This window comes from Mus musculus, chromosome 11 (genome assembly GCF_000001635.26).
Source record: "Mus musculus strain C57BL/6J chromosome 11, GRCm38.p6 C57BL/6J".
Lineage (NCBI taxonomy): Eukaryota > Metazoa > Chordata > Mammalia > Rodentia > Muridae > Mus > Mus musculus.
In genome coordinates this window covers 81,242,511-81,260,374 of record NC_000077.6, presented here as the reverse complement: position 1 = coordinate 81,260,374, position 17,864 = coordinate 81,242,511, and the positions used below count along the sequence as shown (strand labels likewise).

Here is a 17,864-nt window from a genome sequence, read left to right as displayed (position 1 = left end):
CTTGAGTTTAGGAATCTACCTGCCTTTGTATCTTTCTCACAAGCTGGATCATAGTGCAGCTGCCTCTGTTCTTTTAGATCCATGAAGCTCCTTATACAATTTATATTGCATCCTTATATTTTGCATAGTTGAGAAATTGTGTGTGTGTGTGTGTGTGTGTGTGTGTGTGTGTGTGTGTATATGTGTGTGTGTGTGTGTGTGTGTGTGTGTGTGTGTGTGTGTGTGTATACACACATATATTGAACTCATGTTTTCAGAGTTCTTTCCCACAGCCCTCAGGGCTGTCCCGAAGGTCTCAGCTAACCCATGGCAGTTTCTCCTTTTTCTTCTTCTTCCTCATGGTCCCAAGCCTGGGAAACCTCAACCCCACCTATGTCTCTTCTGCCCAGATATTGGCGGTTGGCATCTTTATTTACCAATCACAATTACCTGGGGGCAGGGTCACTCAGTGTCTTCCATGCAGACTCTCTTTGGGCCAATCAGTTTTGGGGCCCTCAAATTAGCATTAGAATACAAGCAGCCTTAGGCCGACCCACTACATTCATGAAGTAAACAGAACATACAATCTTAGGAAGTTCCTGAAGCACATGCAACTTGGCTTTATGAGATTAATTTACTTCACTTAACTTGTTTTCTAGTCCCATTCACATTATCACAGATGATAATTTTCTTCTTATTTGTGTCTGAATAATACTCTATTGTATAAACATACCATAATTTCTTTACCTATTCATCCACTGATGGATACCTAAGGTGATTCCATACTTTAGATATTGTGAAGAGTGCCACAAAAGACATGGGTCTCTATCATAAGACAATGTTTCCTCCTTTGGTTTTATGTCCAGAATTGTTAGAGCTTGGTCATACTGTAGTTCCACCTCTAGTGTGTTGAGGAATCACCATGACAATTTCCACTGTAAACCAGTTTGCAGCTTATGCTGAGACAGTTTTCAGTGTGTTCTTTCACAGCTACACCAACTGTGTCTTAAGATACTTTTCCCCTTGCTAATCCCTTGCATTTTACATCACTGACTTTGGGGAATGTTTGTTATGCAGCACATATAATATAAACTGTATGAACATAAACAGAACAACAGAGTTGTATATTCTTAAGAGAAGGAATCAGCTGGAGGAAGCAAAGAAGAGAACATACGCATGTCCCAGTCTTTGTTGGGGATATTGTGGCACATTCTTTCAAGACCTCTCACCAGATCTTCTACTGACAGATTTAATGAATGGTTAGGTATCTTGGTCCTGGGGGAGCCATCATTAATTACCTAGTCAGCTTCATTCGTGGGAGCTAGCATGATAGCTTCTTCATGTTGCCTTTCTCTGCTGACATATTGACAGAAAGCCTGTCCTGCAATTTTTCACATGTGATGGAATTCTTCTTGAAGCCTGGAATTCACTCTCAGAACACTAGTGACCTCCCTCTTGTATTGATTAGTAAATCACTCCACATCTATTCTCTTCTTCCTGTGTGTACATCAAGATTTCCCAGCCTGCTCTGTGGGCGCAGGTGGCTAGTTCTGCCAATGAGCTACGGATTCATTGCCCAGCATTTGCAGGGCAGTTAAAGGTGGGAATGAGTTCCTCAGGAGCTTCATTCCCTGCCACTGTGGTGCCCATAGACGCCATGAATTGAGGTGGATGAATTACAACATGGAAACAACCTGGACTGCTGAGTTACCTCATAGGGGACAGCCTCCCTTGCCTGGGCTCTGCACAGAGAAGTAATTAACACTTTCCTTGATACATTTCTCAGATGTGAGGGCTTATTTATTACCCCAGCAAAGCCTAGCATATACTGACTAAAAGGCCCCTGAATCTGCCGCACTATCCATCACCAGAGGAGGAAGCTTGATGCTGTATGTCTGGAAATGATGCCAGGACAATCTCTGGTGATTAAGTGGTAACTTCTGATAAAGTCTATATCCTTAAGAAAGGGAACCTCTATATAAATCTATATATGTGAGCCGAGGAGTGGAAGGCTACTGATGAGAGGAAGTAGTCATTACAAACTCAAGGAGGGCTTTGTCCCCCTTCTTATTTTACTTCTTGCTGCTGGGGTACCATTCTCCTAGAGAAACTTGTCCACTCAGTTGAAAACCCCATCTCATCCCTCCTGGCCTTCGTGAAACACTAAATACCTGTAAGCATTATATGATTTATTAGCTAGGTGTGATAACACATGTTCATAATGCTTTGAAAGCTGACACAGGACGATGATTATAAACTCAAGTCCAGCTAATCTACATATTGTGTTCTGGGAATGCCAGGGCTATACAGCAAGACTCTGTCTCAAGAAAAAAACACACAAACACAACTTACAACAAACAAAGTAAAAGGAAGAAATATTCACTGTCTCAGAGTGCAGGCCTCACAAAGTCCAAGTCAACTGTCAATAGAACCATGTCCTAGGAGGACTCTACCCCTCCTTCTCTGATAACCTAAGTCATAATCGCATGCATCCAGCCTCTGTCTCACGGATCATGCTAAACTGTCTCACTTCCGCTAAACCGTCTGCTAAATAGCTATCCTTGCTGTCTCCTGTTTTCATTTAGGTCAAAACACTGAAAATCCACCTCTCATCAAACTTCAAGTGTATAGTAAAGCATTAACTAGAGTTACATTGTCCCGTGGCCTCCCTCTTTGGGGATGGCTGTCATCATCAGGCCCACTGGGTTATCTCAAGATGACAGTCCCATATCCATGTAAGGTTCTGCTCAGTTACCTATGCCTGGCCAGAAACAAAGCACATGCCCATAGCCAGATTAGGAAGACATGTTAACACACTCAAGTGATTCCTTCCTTGCTCAGCATCAGGCCCAAGTGGAAGAGGGGGGGGGGCCTCTGCAGGGGTGTCTGGCTGGGAATGGAGCTCAGATTCACTCCTGTTAGTTCTTGGCTCTACTCTGGAGAGACAGGTCAAAGCCCGAGTCTGAGTCCTTTGACAGATGATTGGTCTTCCAGGCCTTCTTGCAATGGGATGAGACAGAGAGCACCTGTGTCTTTGCCTTGCTGCGACAGTTACATTCATAGTGAGGAAAGTGAGAGAGATGACTGCTGGTGAAAACTTTCTCCATTTTTTTCTTACATTCAATTCAGGACCCCAGCCATAAGTTAGTAACACCCACATTGAAGGGTGGGTCGTCTCTCCTCAGATAAATCTTGTGAGGCACCCTGGTAGACATGTCCAGAAGTCACTCTACTAAGTATTTCCAAATACAGTCAAGTTGACAATGGAGATTAGCCATCATAGCCTGGAGGACAAAGGCTCTGATGGAGGTAGCATAGTGAGTTAGAGAAGCTAAGATAAGGATGCTATAGAAAATCTGAGAGCTACATACACACATAGACACACACACCACATACACACCACATGCCACACACACACTACATACAAACCACACATATATACACATAAACCATACACAAACACACATATATACAGCACATACACACACTAACACATAACACACACTACATAAAAACAAACGAAACATACATGTATCACACACATGCAACACACACATAGACATACTACACACACACACACAACATACATACATACATACATGCATGCATACATACATGCACATCACACACACACCACACACAAACCACACATACACACACATATGCCATACACAAACATACATTTATACACCACATACACACACCAACACATAACACAAACACACCACATAAAAACAACCCAAACATACATGTACCACATACATGCAACACATACACATAGACATACCACATACATACACATCACACTAACACACACACACTAACACACACACACACACATACACACACACACACACACACACACACACACATACACAGTGATACTAAGAGACACCAGAGTGATCAGAAGGAGCCCAGCTATGCTAAGAAGCCATGGCTTACATGGAGAAGGTTAATGAGGTTGATCTTAGGGTGAAAGGCAAAGCACAGGGCTGTGATGGAAGCAGACGAGTTACTCTCACTGATGGGCAGAGAATGATATAATGCTGGGTATAAGCTAGAGACCAGGCCCAGTGGCATGAATGAATTTAAACTACTTAGTAGGTGGAATGGACAAAACTGTGGTTGGCTAGGTCAGAACAGTAAGGAAGTGAGACATAGGAAGAACAGCCACTTCATTCTTAACTGAGGGCACAGAGGGAGGCGACTCTGCCTGCCAGAAGGAGCAGAATGAGGCAAGCACAGCAGTGGGAATAAAGGTCAGGGTAGATGGGAGATACAGCCAGCAGAAGGTGATGTGAGGCAAACAGCCCCACGGAGAAGATAAACGGGAAGACACCAATGCATGTCCAGAAGCCACAAGTGGAAATGGACATTTTGTTACCAGTTTGGAGAGGATTGTTGAAGTAGGATGTGTTCAGAAGAAAGTACTGAGAGAAAATAGGAAAGAAAATGGACTTGTTAATGTTTGGCTGACTCTCCTATACCAAGTCTAATACAAGAATATAGACTCAATAAGACATGTGCCATAATTAAATATAGTATGAGGTACAGAGTAGCTGGCCAAGTTAGAGTGGGTGTCATTGTCTCTATGAGGGGTAGGGAAGGTCAGTCTATTAGCCTTGGCCCTTCACCATCATGCAAGCCCCTAACTCAATGAGATACTCAACGTCCTTGAAGCCTTGGCATTCTTCCTGTGGCCTCTCTGCTGACGCAAGCCCCACTCCCTCTGTCCCTTATAGATCCGTCCTTGTAGAATTTCCCATCTCCGCTTCCCCAGGCAATCTTCCTTTCCCAAACTTTCTAGCATTGCAAAACTTTTTTGACTCCAGCAAAAGTGAAACTAATGAACTCACTGCATTACACAGCTGTCTCTGCTAGTAATGAAATCCTTTTATTACAAGGGATTAGTTTAAAATATGTTATTAAGCAGATCAGAGGGAGCAATGGCGGTAGAAGTCGTTAAGATGCAAAGCGTGTGAAAGAACAGTTTCCCCCCTGAAAGAAGGGGAAGCGGAGAGTTGGCATTGGAATGATTTGGTTTGGGAAGAAATAGATAGCAGCTTGCCCCGGGGCATGATGGGATGTGGATACAGAGATGGTACTCACCCTGGAGAAGGCATGGGAAGAACAGCTCTTAGGATAAATCTAGGGGCAGAGCACAGAGACTGGGAAAGGGAGGGTAGAGGTACCAGGAAATACCTATCAGTGGCTAATGGATGTGCTACCCCTCTGTCACCGGTCCACCCAACCCTTCCCTTGCAGGTTTTACCCAATCCTTACAAGTGGTGAAGGAGGTACTGTTAGCACCCCAAGTTTACAGACGAAGAAAGTGAGTTTCGGAGAGGTTGATGCCCTATTAAGTTCATACTAGTAAAAGGTAGATGTGCGATTTGAGATTGAACCCATGGTTGTCTGACCTCGTGGCTTATACTATCTATATCTCACCACCATGCTAAGGAAGAAGGGCTTAACGAAAAAGACAGGCAAGGCAGAAGGCCTTTGCATTTCTTCGACTAGAAATTAAAAACCTCTTGCTTTGAAGTGCCCACAATCCAGTCATCAGAAGGAGCCAGAGAAGCAGCTGAGGGCCTCAGGCTCAACACACTAGGGTTGGGACTGGTGTGGCCATGCCCAGAAGTCTGGGTCTATTCGAGGCGGAAATGAGAAGCCTGAGAGAAAAGGATTCTTCACAACCCCGAACAGAGAGAGGACTGCTGGAATCACTCTCTCGCCAAGGTCAATGATCAGCCCTTGGCAGGACAGGTATAGCATGAGTTACACTTGTAGTAATCTATGCTTGTGGGTCACATCCCATTCTCCTCCCGCCCCTCCTGGGCTGGTAGATCCTGGGGGAACTCAATTACTATAGGAGAAGGCAAACAATTTGGAAGTGTTGCCTCTGAAGAATGGATGACACCTGAAAGTTGAGAGCTTCCTCCAACCTTGTAATCCTTCCCACAACACTGCTAACAAATTGAACAAATAAACCAGAGCTCCCAGCACCACAGGGAAGCACATTTCCCCTGTGAGCAGCACTGACTTATTAGAACGTTCTTTCATATATAGAACAGAGCTATGTCTGGCTGACGCTTTCACCAATTAATATTAATTCTGTCTATTAGCCTTACAAAATCATTCTTCAATGTGATAGATCTTGGATATTTGGAAAGAGAACTTACCTTCTTTCCTGATCCCCATTACTTCTTCCTTCCTTTAAAAAACATTTTTTTTTGGAATGGCCTTGTGTATCCCAGGATAGTCGTGAACCCTGAACCCTGTGTAGCCAAATGTACCCTTAAACATCTAATCCTCCTGCCTCTACATACTGATGTATTACATGTATTACAGGCACATAGTAAACCCCTAGTTTATAGGGAGCCAGGATTAGAACCCAGGATGTCATGCATGCTAGGTAAGCACTCTATCAACTGAGCTACATCCCCCAGCCTCCAAAGTTTCTACTCTTTTTCATTTAAATTAATTTTATTTTTGAGGTCGTGATATAATTATATTATTTTCCTCTCCCCTTTCTTTCCTCCAAAGCCTCCCATATACTCTTACTTGCTCTTCTTTAAATTCGTGGCTTCTTTTCTCATTATTATTATTTTGTTGTTGTTGTTTTGTACACACACACACACACACACACACACACACACACACACAAAAACACACAAAAACCACACAGCCTGTTTAGTCCGTATAGTGTTACTTGTGTATATATATTTTCAAGGCTGATCATTTAATATTGGATGGATAATTGGTATGTCCTTCCTTAGGGAAGACTGTTTCTCCTATTCTCATCATCCCTTAGTTACCTGCAGAGTTGTGTAGAGTTGAGTACTCATGAGATTTCCCCTGTCCACATTAGCCTGCTTATTGGCATCATTGTTGTTTGCTGCCTATCTAGGCAGTCATTATGTAGCTTCCGACCTTTCTAGGAGGCATATCTCACAGATAACTCCCTACTCTTCTGTCTTTTACAATCTTTCTTGCCCTCTCTTCTGCGGTGACCCCTGAGCCTTAGGTACAAGACCTGTGTTATAAATTATCAGTTGGAATTGGGCTCTACAACTCTGCATTTTGATTGGTTTTGTTTTTCTGTAATGGCTCTAGTTAATTGCAAAAAAAAAAAAAAGTTTCCTTGATGTGGGGTGAGGACTGCACTTACCTGTGGGTAGAAGGACAAATATTTAAAAGGTAGGTAAGAATTAACGCTGGTTTAGTAAAGTGGCAGTTTTAGGTTTTCCTCTAAGACCCATGACTTTGCTAGCCCTAGTGCATACTGGGGTTCCAGTACCAGGTAGGATTTTCTTCTTGTTGTGCAGATCTGAAGCCTAATTAGAGAGCTGTTGGTTACAACCAAGGTGTACATACCACTACTGCAGCCCTAGGGTCATTGTGACATGCTGATTGTGCTTCAGAGGTGTCATAACTGGGTAAGACTGTTGGTTGCTTTCATCCTTTGGAAGTTTGCATGGTGCCTTCTAGTACCACGAAAGCTAGTCCTTTGGGCTGGGGAGATGGCTCAGTGGTGAAGAACACTGACTGCTCTTCCAGAGGTACTGAGTTCAATTCCCAGCAGCCACATGGTGGCTCACAAACATCTGTAATGGGATCTGATGCCATCTTCTGGTGTATCTGAAGACAGCTACAGTGTGCTCATATACATAAAATAAAATGAATCTTTTTTTAAAAAGAAAGGAAGGGAGGAAGGAAGGAAGGAAGGAAGGAAGGAAGAAAGAAAGAAAGAAAGAAAGAAAGAAAGAAAGAAAGAAAGAAAGAAAGAAAGAAAGAAAGAAAGAAAGAAAGAAAAAAGAAAGAAAGAAAGAAAGTCCTTGGGGGTAGAGGGAGGTTTTTCAGGTCACTTCCAGCTCAGGGACCTCTGACACCTGGGTCCAAATGTGTGGTGTTATTAGAAATGGGGGACTTAGCATCCACCTTCTGGGGAAAGCCTTATTCTTTAGGGTTATTTTACTCAGTGTTCCAATATTACAACATTGTCCTTGAGACAGAGATCACTTTAGGACAAAATATGCTTCAAAGGTAGAACTCAGAACTGAGCACTGCATTTCAGGAGATGATAGACAAGTCTAGAGGGTTCATATACCTCTCCTAAGAGTCTCTTCCTTCAACATCACACCCTGGATGTCCTCCCAGTGGTCATACAACTTTTTGGTTCGGCGTACTCCACATCACAGCCTTAGCACCGCTCTCTTCTGCCAGGTCAGCATGCCCCACCCAACCCCTGTGTAATTAGTATCTGGACTAAAATTCATTATTGCTAAACGAGATGACCCTCTGTTACAGCTTACTTTGATCGTTCTGGATCTCGATTCTGTCATCTGTGACAAAATCGCCATCACTGCCAGTGATGTCATCTGCAAATTTGATGAGTGGACACTCATTGACTTTGTCTAAGTCGTGGGCAGAAATGTTAAATTTGTCAAGTCAACAGCAGAAATCTGGGATGGGGCCCTAATTCTGCCTCAGCCAACTCTGTCTCTGGAAAGCTCGATGGTGAAACGTGAAGAATTACAAACTCACAAAAGAGTCAAGTATGAGTGAGAAGGTCAATTGATTATAGATATGCACTATTGACCTAAATCCTGGAATTAATTCTTGATGGCTCTTTGTGTTCTCATTTCTTACTATCCAACAATGAAAGAAGTGTCTAATAGTCACAGGAATCAGGGGCTGGATATGCCATTTTCAAGCTGAAATGAGATGAGCCCACTTAAGGGATAGTTCCATAAAGGCAAGTTAGGAGGCATGGTTTTTCCGCTCTTCCGTGGACATCCCAGTCAAAAAGGCAAGGAGAATATGAGCTAACCTTCAGTCTGCACAGTCTAATGAAACATAAAGATGCATAATAAAGTTTCCCGTCTCCCGTGATAACTGCTCTAAGAGAGGAGAGGTATGCACAGAATACTGTGGGGTCTTGCTCAGGGGATAATATTTCTACAAGAGAAACTCAAAAACTTTCAGAGAAAACATATTTGAGCTAGGTCTAGAAGGAGGAATGGGAGTTTGCTAGGTAAAAAGAAGGGGAGAGATATTCTCAGCACAGGTGGAAAAACAGGAACTGGAGATGTGACCCATCTGGGGAATAGAGAGGAATTGGGGATGAGGATGCATAAGATGCAGGGTGTAGAAATAGCCTCTTCTACTCACCTCAGCATCCTGGGCTCCCACTGTGAACTTAATACTGTTTCCACTTCTTGGCAGTGTTCAGATGAAAATTATGTAGGTCCTGCCTTGGAGAATTTATAAGGTGGCTAGATCTGCATGAGTCACTTAGCCTCTCTGAAGCTCAGTTTCCTCAGAAAAGCAGAGATAGTGATAAGAGTTCATGCTATAGGGCAGTGGTTCTCAACCTTCCTAATGCTGTGACTCTTTAATACAGTTCCTCATGTTATGGTGACCCCCAACCATAAAATTATATTGTTGCAACTTCATAGCTTTCATAATTTTTCTGCTTTATTAACCATAATGTAAATATATGATATGCAGGATATCTGATATGTAACCGCCAAAGAAGTCATGGCACACAGGTTGAGAAATGCTACTAGAGAGGATTGTAGGGTAGCATGTGTAGAATACCCAGTGTGGTACACCACACATCTGCCTGGCAAACCTATGGCTGAAGCCTTTCCCAGTCCATCCAGAAAGATATACAAGCCCTTAGACTGAGTAACAAGAAACACACTGTATACAATAAGGTCTGGAGGCTTAGAAGTCCAAGACCAAGGTTCCAGATGGCTTGGTGTCTGAGGATTTGCTTACTGTTGCTTTCTTAAAGATTCATGCTTCGTCTGCATGTATGTATGTGCACCACCTGTGTGTCTGGTGCCCTCAGAGGCCAGAATAAGTTACCAGGTCTTCTGAAACTGGAATTACAAATAGTTATGAACTGCCATGTAGGTAGTGGGGTCTGAACCCAGACCCTCTGAAAGCAGTACGTGCTCTTAACTACTGAGCCATCTCTCCAGCTCCAGATGACACCTTCTTGCTACATGCTTATTTCTTTTAAAGGACACTGTGAGCTGTAATTCTCCCTACACAGTCACTTTCTATCTACCTGTCAACACCACAGTGAGAATTAGGCTCCAACATGAATTCTGGAGAGAGATAGCATCGAAACACTGCAGAGCCCTCTTTTTCCTCATGTGTGTTCCCGTGGAATGAGGCTGAATTCCCATGGCTTCCTCATTTAAGCACATCAGGAATGCAGCTTTTATCCGCTCTCTGAGAGAGCTGTCTCCAATCGAGCCACCTATAGCTTCTTTGGGAGCACTCAAATGCCAACTGAAATGCACGCACCATTGACTCTTCCTTCACCAGGAACTTTCTACTTCCTGTCTCTTCATCTTCTCCGGGGAAAAGATTAGACATAGCCCAGGTTCCTGACCCAAGTTGAAGTTGATTCAGAAATGCACCAGAACAGGAATTAATCCAGTCCACTAAGGATACAAATCTGGGAGGAAGTCCAGGGCAGAGACAGAACATGGTGGGTGGCACAGCAGGGGGGTGGATATCACAACGAGAGCACAGTATGCAAATTCAGCACAAGAGAGTCCAATAAATGTCTGACCTAAGGCTCCACAGCAAGGAAACAAGGGCCACTGAGTACCTGACGTCTTGCCTCCATTCAATCAAGGAGAATACAAATAGTTTATGTACCTGTACCTAGGTCATCCTTACACTACTCACAGGACTGAAGACAGTTCCTACTTTATAACATAACCCTGACTCAGAGTTTTATGCAACTTACCAATGAACAATCAGCTAGTATACAGAAGAATTCAGATTTGACCCAGGGCCTGACATTGTCATGACTATCTAATGTCACCTCTTTGCTGTGATGAAACACCCTGACCAAGTCAACTTGGGGAACAAAAAGTTTATTTGGCTTACACTTCCAGGTCACACCCCCTCACTGAAGAGAAGTCAGAGCAAGAATTTAAGCAGGAACTTGAAACAGAAAGCATCAAAGAATACTATTTTATGGCTTGTTCTTTGGCTTGATCACTAGCATGTTCTCTGATATAGCCTAGAACTACTTGCCTAGGGAGAGTGCTGTCCACAGTGGGCTGCTACTTCCTTCATTGATTAATTATCAAAACAGTACCCTACAGACGTGCTCCCAGGCCGATCTGATCAGGACAACTCCTAACTTGAGGTGTTCCTCTCAGACTGTGTCGAAGTTTGACTCTAGGCTGTGTCAATCAGACGATTAAAGCTACCTAGGGCAGTATATCCTTTACTATCCTTTGGTCATGGAAATAGCTACAGTATTTGAATATCTACCAAGTACAGGTACTACAACCAGTAATTTCTAAGATTTATCTGTTTTTTTTTTCTAGAACAAACTTTCCAAGCAAGTGTTCCCATCTCCAGTCCCAGAATTCCAATGTCCTCTACCCCAGAATTACATCCCAGAAGCACCAGAATCGAGCTCTAGTTGTGACTGCCTGATTCCAGGCCAGGTTTTGTGTCCTCTTCTAGGGTCATCAGACACAAGATCTGGGAATCAAAACCTAATAGGAAGTCCAACCTAGCAGCCTGCATGGAGCTGTAGCTTAGGAGAGCTGGAAATTCAGGGAGCCAGAGCTTCTGGTTCCCACTGTACAAAGCAGAGGGGGCAGCGTCTGAGCCAAGCAGGAGTCCCACCCACCACATTTCTGGTGCCATCACCCTGGGGCACCCTGTGTCTAAGGCCTTCTCCAAAAAGTCAGCTCTCCTTTGGGTCCCTGAAAAATAAACCGGTCCTGTCAACAATTCCCGTAAGAAACACAGCGAGCTTTGGTTTCAGCGATAATAAATCTGGTCTGAATGAGTCTTGGGACTGCAAGAGATGAGTGAGAATACTTTAGTTCGTTCTCTATGGACAAAGAAAGCACAGCTACCTGCCAAGTGTTACAAGCGCCCTGCCAGGAAAAGCCACAGGTCTCCTCGCCAACACCCTGCCATCTTCAGAAAGGCTCTCGCATTTTTTTAAATGCTATAAGAGCCTGCCTCTACCCAATTTTTCCCTCTCACTGAAGTAATTCTAGACAAGCATGCTTTAAGAGTGCATGGTGGACAGGTCATCTGGAGGCAGGGGAGGGTTGTTTGCCAGCCCTGGTGACACTCCATCTATTTGTTAAAAGGCACTGGATCTTTCAAAGGCCAAGGGGACACCCATGGCTGGCAATGTGCAGAACAGTAGCAATTATGAAGCACTTGGGGAGGACCCCTTCACCTTTAAAAACTGCAGGCCCAGATTAGTCTCCCACAGTGCAGGAGCTCCTGGGGACATATTTACTTCTGTTCTCAGTCAGGGAGAAAGGAGACAGCCTCCCGGCCTGTGGCTGCACCATCCAAGGCTGCAAGGGGGCATGACTTTGCAAAGCTAATGACCACTTTCCTGTGCAGGGTGCCGGCCACTAAAGGGGTTTAAAACCGATGCTTTGGCTTAAATCATGGGGGAAAGAACATATACAGTGTATCTTCAACAGCGTCTGGACAGAGCTAGGTCTCTGTGACAGCTGATAGTGTGTCGGGAGGTGGGTATCAAGTGAGCCTATTACTTCTATTGGTAGGTAAGATGAAGACACCACTGTGAACCTTGAGGATGGAACGTGAACAGGCATCCTTGTGTAGCCCAGGCAGGTCATCAGTGCTTATCCATCACTGTCACCATCCTGTCCACGCTGAGAATAAGTGTAACCAATTCTTACTCTTGGCCAGACAGGAGACTCAAGGTCAAGTGGCAAACAGGAGACATTCATGAGGTGCATGAGCTCGGATGGTTCTCCTTCAGACCCACCTTTAGCTTAAGGGCCACTCTGTTCCCTGCTCCTGCCAGTACCCTCTATGTCACATAGATGGAGCTGAAGTGTGGACTATAACAGATCACTCTGATAGTCCCTGCCCTGCTTCTAGAAAGAGAACAGAACTGATCTGCTCAGTTTCATTTTATAGACCAGGCTGAGGGAGCAACAGAGAAACAGGGCAAAAGCCAGCAGTGTGAGGGCTAAAGTATTATCAGATGCCTCAGGCCTATGGTAACATCCCCAGGGATGTCTAAACCATAGACGGTTCCAGGTTCTAGGAGTCTTTCCTAGAGAGTCTGGGAGTCTGGGAGCTCGACTGTAAATGGATGCTTCCGTGCAAACCAAACAGTCCTCTCATCTGACAGAGCACAGAAGTCTTTGATAAAGAATGCCTCAGGCCCTTGTTCAGTTCTCTGCTTACTACACTTAACCGAACCTCACCATCTCCTGGTTGCAAAATACCATCATCTCCATTTCACAGATGATGAAATCAAGTCGTAGCAGGAATGAGTAACTTGTTTGCTCTCTGGTTAAGTGACAGAGCCCATACTTCAAGACAAGGCTGCTAACCCCAAGTGTGGCTAGCCAAAGAAAGGCCACCATTCTAACTCGTTAAACCATTGCTGACATCATTAAGGATGGTGGTAACCATCATTGGTGGCAACCAAGGAGGGCACCTGGTCTCTGATCTAGTCAAAGAGGCTCAGGGATTTGCACACATTATCATATGTAATGTTCAATAGCCCTCACATGCTAATATCGATGGGGATATTTTGGATACAATATAAGCTTATCTACCACTCAATCATGATATATAAGCTGGGAAAAAGGAAAATGGGACGCAGAAGACAGGTTTAATGGTACACACTTGTAATCCCAGCACTTAGGAATCTGAGAGAGGAGATTCCAGTGCAAGGCCAACTTGGGCTACATACTGAGTTCTAAAGTAGCCTGGGTTAATAAGAGAGACAATATCTCAAAAACAAAATGATCTATTCTCCCAATCCTAGTCAATTCCATATGCCCAACAATTCCTCTACATTCCTTCCTCACCTGCTCTTCCCACCCAAGGCCAAATGAAACCAGGGGCATTTCTTAGATGGGAAATATAAAGTCTCCAAGACAGAGTGGATGCACAGTCCCCATAAAGTAAGGCCCCCACTAACAGGAAGTATCTCCAAGCCTTAGCCTTGTCTGAGCCACTCTGTGCTCTGTCAGTTCATTCCCAAACCCTCCTCCCTTAAGCATTACTCCTCACACCAAAGCCTGTTCACACTCTAATATGTCAAGTGCTTTGTCAGTATGACTGCCCTGCCTCTCAGGAAAGCTCTACCGGTGTAGTGAGAGAGCCAGAGTGTAATGGAGGGGACAGTCTGAACCTGCCATAGTAGAACCGGGAGAAGAAGAACAAAGCGGAGGGAGGACTTTACGGGGACAGCCCTGTCACTCACCTGAGCTAGAAAATAAGCCCATCATTCACCCTAGAGGCAGCAGCTACTGGCTCTAAGCCATCTGAGTAGTTCTCATTGATCAGAGTCTAGACAGTATCTAAAAATTCACTGACTAGCAAGGGGGAGGGGCTTCCCTTAAAGCTCCTACTCGTAGCTTCTAGGTAAAACTGGGACCTACAACTTTTACTAGTTTTGAGGCAGCAAAGGATAGAAAACAGATTAGCAATCTAGGAATCTACTTGTTTTGGGTTATACACACACTTCTTCTTCCAATAATGTGCCCAACAAGGAACTTAGCGACCTCAGGTCCTTCCCCTGACCCTCAGCTGTATAGAGATACACCTCCTTCTGAAATAGTATATGACTATCTTAGGCCAGTGTGTAACTGAGCATGCACCCAATTAAATCAGTTGCAACATGGGAATAGACATGTACAGTAAAATGATTATATGATCTAGCAATCAAAATTGGGAGCCATCCAAGTTACAACATGCAGCAGCCAAATTCTTTTTCTTGAACCTCATAAAAGAAGGACCCAAAGAGTAACTTGAATACTCTCAATCAAATGGCCAATGCCAGTCTTGAGAGTGTATTCCTCTCTCGTTTATGTTACCATTCACCCTAAATAAATTTTCTGTACTACTTCTAACATTTGTATGAGCCCTTCTTTCTCAGTCTTTGGACAAGAGGCAGAGAACCTGGAGGCAATCATCCCAGACCCCTACCAGCAGTAACAGTGGGGAGCAAAATGTAGGAAACACATCAAGAAACCACATCCTCCTGTGATGGCATTGTAGCCATATCTGCTGAGTCCAATGTCCTTCAAACTTGAGTAAAGGAGAAAGCCAAGCCATTGGGGGGGGGGGGTAAGATGGCTTCCCCAAGGTCCCATGACTACAAGGATTTGACTCCAGACACGCTGATTCCAAATTCTTTCCACCATGCTTAGGAAGGAAGAGTACTGGACAGGACCATCTTAGGCCACTTGGAGACATCTGGCTGTGGTTAGAGAAAGACTAATAATGGGAAAGAAGCTGGTCTCCAGGGCTTCATCCATAGCTGTGGATGGGGGCTGCTCAATGAAGCACCATTGACTCCAAATCTTGTAGTTTGAGAAGACAGCATAGAGCAACATAGTGTCTAAGATGGAGACAGTAATCATGCTTGCTTACTTGTGTATCTTTTATAATAATGGGGGTGTGTTTAAGACTTTGGTTTTTTTTATGTATGCAAACGTTTATCTGAATGTATATATGTCTGCCATAGGTGTGACTTTCTAGAAGAACTGTATGATATGACTGAACAGTGGCCAGTACAGGGGAAGTTCTTATAACACGTCCACAGGATGAGCAGCCTGCCAAGGAAAGTTTCTGAACAACATATATAATTTAGCTCATCTCTCCCTCAGCTGTATTTTTCTTATACTTTTATCATTACTGATATTATATTTTATATGCATGAATTAACTAATATTCTGAATTCCCCATTAGATCCAGGTCTGTAAGGGCAAGGACGTTCCAGTTTTCTCCATTTCTGTAGTTACAAAACTTACAACTTTGACTCCACTCAGACAAAGCTATTTTTATCTTGTTTTAGCAACTTGGTGATGATATACGATGTCTACTTAAATTGTGTTCCTTCTCTATGGAATTTGAGGAGTCTTGACTCTGCACATATGTATCTTTACTAGGTTTTAAACATTTCTAACCATTATTGCTTCAAATGTTTTTGTTTTTTTTTTTTTAATGCCTGTCCTATTTTCTCTCGTCTCCTCCTGGGATTCCAGTTCACTTTGTTACTGTTTTACTCATTGTTTCAAGGATCAGTAGTGTTCTGTTCTTTTTTTCCCCTAATATTTTTCTCTCTGCTCACTAGTCGGTTTCCCACTAGTCTACTTTCTAGTTTGCTGAGTCTTCTTTCAATCACTTCTAGTCTACTGTGAGGGCCACCCAGTTAGTTTTCAGAACTTACATTGTTTTTTAACTAATTCTAGAGTTTTCCATGTGGTTGTCCTTTGTGGGAACTGCTTCTCTGCTGATTATTTTGTTCACTCTATTGTTGCTGTTGGTTGTTTGTTTGGGCCTTTGTTTCTTATTATAAGAATGCTTTGTGGTCATTGGCATAGTTAATAATAACTACTAAATAACTACTTAATAACTATTAAAGTTTCCTTTTTATGGCATGGGATATAGCTCAGTGGAATATAGCTCAGTAGAAAAAAACATTTGCTTAGCATATGGAAGCCTGTATGTTCAACCTCCAGCATCTCACACACACACACACACACACACACACACACACACACACACAGTTGTTTTCTCATACTTTAAACATCTGGTTCATCTCAAGCTCAATTTCTACTGATGATCTTTTCTCCTAGTTCACCCGCTATGGAGATGAAATTCTAGATGCTGTTATGGTCCCCTTAATACTACGGATTTATTTTTTTCCTTTAAAGAATGGTACAATTGAATGAACTCAAATCTCAGAGCTTATCTTCTCTGTGCTGTGTGGCGCAGCAGCTAAGAGCCCTGTTCAGTCATTTTTTCCCTTTGCTGAGTTTCTTGGAGTCTGCCTCGCACACGTATAGTGCAGGAGTCAAAGAACTGAATTGTTCTTGTTGATGTTGTAATTGAAGGCTGTTGTTCCATTTTGAGCCATGCTACAATTTAGCATTTTTAAAAGGTTTATGTAACACACTTAAGGCTGCCTTTCTGTGACACTCTCCTTTTCTAGAGCATACTGCTTCTTCTTCCTGGGTATAATGCCTACCCTGAAGCCCCTATTCTAGTCTTTAAGCCAGAAAAGGTAAGAGTTTTCTAGTTAGGTGTAAATCACTCGTGCAAGCATCCCTAACTAGGTCCTGCCATTGAGCAGGAGTGCTGGCTAGTTTTATGACTATTTGACACAATATAGTTAGCTGAGAGTAAGGCAAAACTACAGGATATTTTCTTAATTAGTGAGTGATGTAAAAGGACCCAGGCCTTTGTGCGCAAGGCAACCCCTGGGCTGGTGGCCCTGGGTTCCATTAAAAAAAAAAAGCAAGCTGAACAAGCCATAAATGAGAAACTCAGTAAGCAGCCCCCCTCCATGGCCTCTGCATTAGCTCCTGCTTTCAGGTTCCTGCCCTGCTTGAGTTCCCATCCTGACTTTTTGAGATGATGATCAGTGATGTGTATGTGTCAGCAAGAAAAACCCTTTCCTTCCCAAGATGCTTTTGGTGATGGTGTTTTATCACAGCGATAGTAGTCCTAACTAAGACAACAGGGGAGGGAGAAAGGCATAAAAATGAAAAAATGTGGGCTGGCAGGATAGCCTGGCCGATAAGTTTTTGCCAAGCAAGGCTCACAACCTGAGTTCAATTTCTGAAACCCATGGTGGAGGGAGAGAACTGATTTTCAAAAGCTGACCTCTGACCTTAGCACATGCGCTGTAGCATTCATACGCACACATCACACACAATAATAATAACAATAGCAACAACATGTAAAGCTTAGGCAGGGCGACAGCTCAGCAGGTAAAATGCCTGGCAGGCAAACACGAGAACCTAAGTTTGAGTCCCAGAAACGCACCGACACACAGACACACAGACACACACAAACACACACACACAGAG

The 17,864-nt window shown here is 43.5% G+C and overlaps 1 protein-coding gene and 1 long non-coding RNA gene across 2 annotated transcripts in view; both read left to right on the top strand.

Moving 5' to 3' along the window:
* Nucleotides 1-17,864, top strand: part of Asic2 (acid-sensing (proton-gated) ion channel 2) — a 1,088,234-nt gene that overhangs the window by 708,022 nt on the left and 362,348 nt on the right. The window lies entirely within an intron of this gene.
* On the top strand, nt 215-16,470 carry Gm42084. The gene is made up of 2 exons (XR_880069.2): nt 215-8,205; nt 8,290-16,470. It is a non-coding gene; the product is annotated as a predicted gene, 42084 (long non-coding RNA).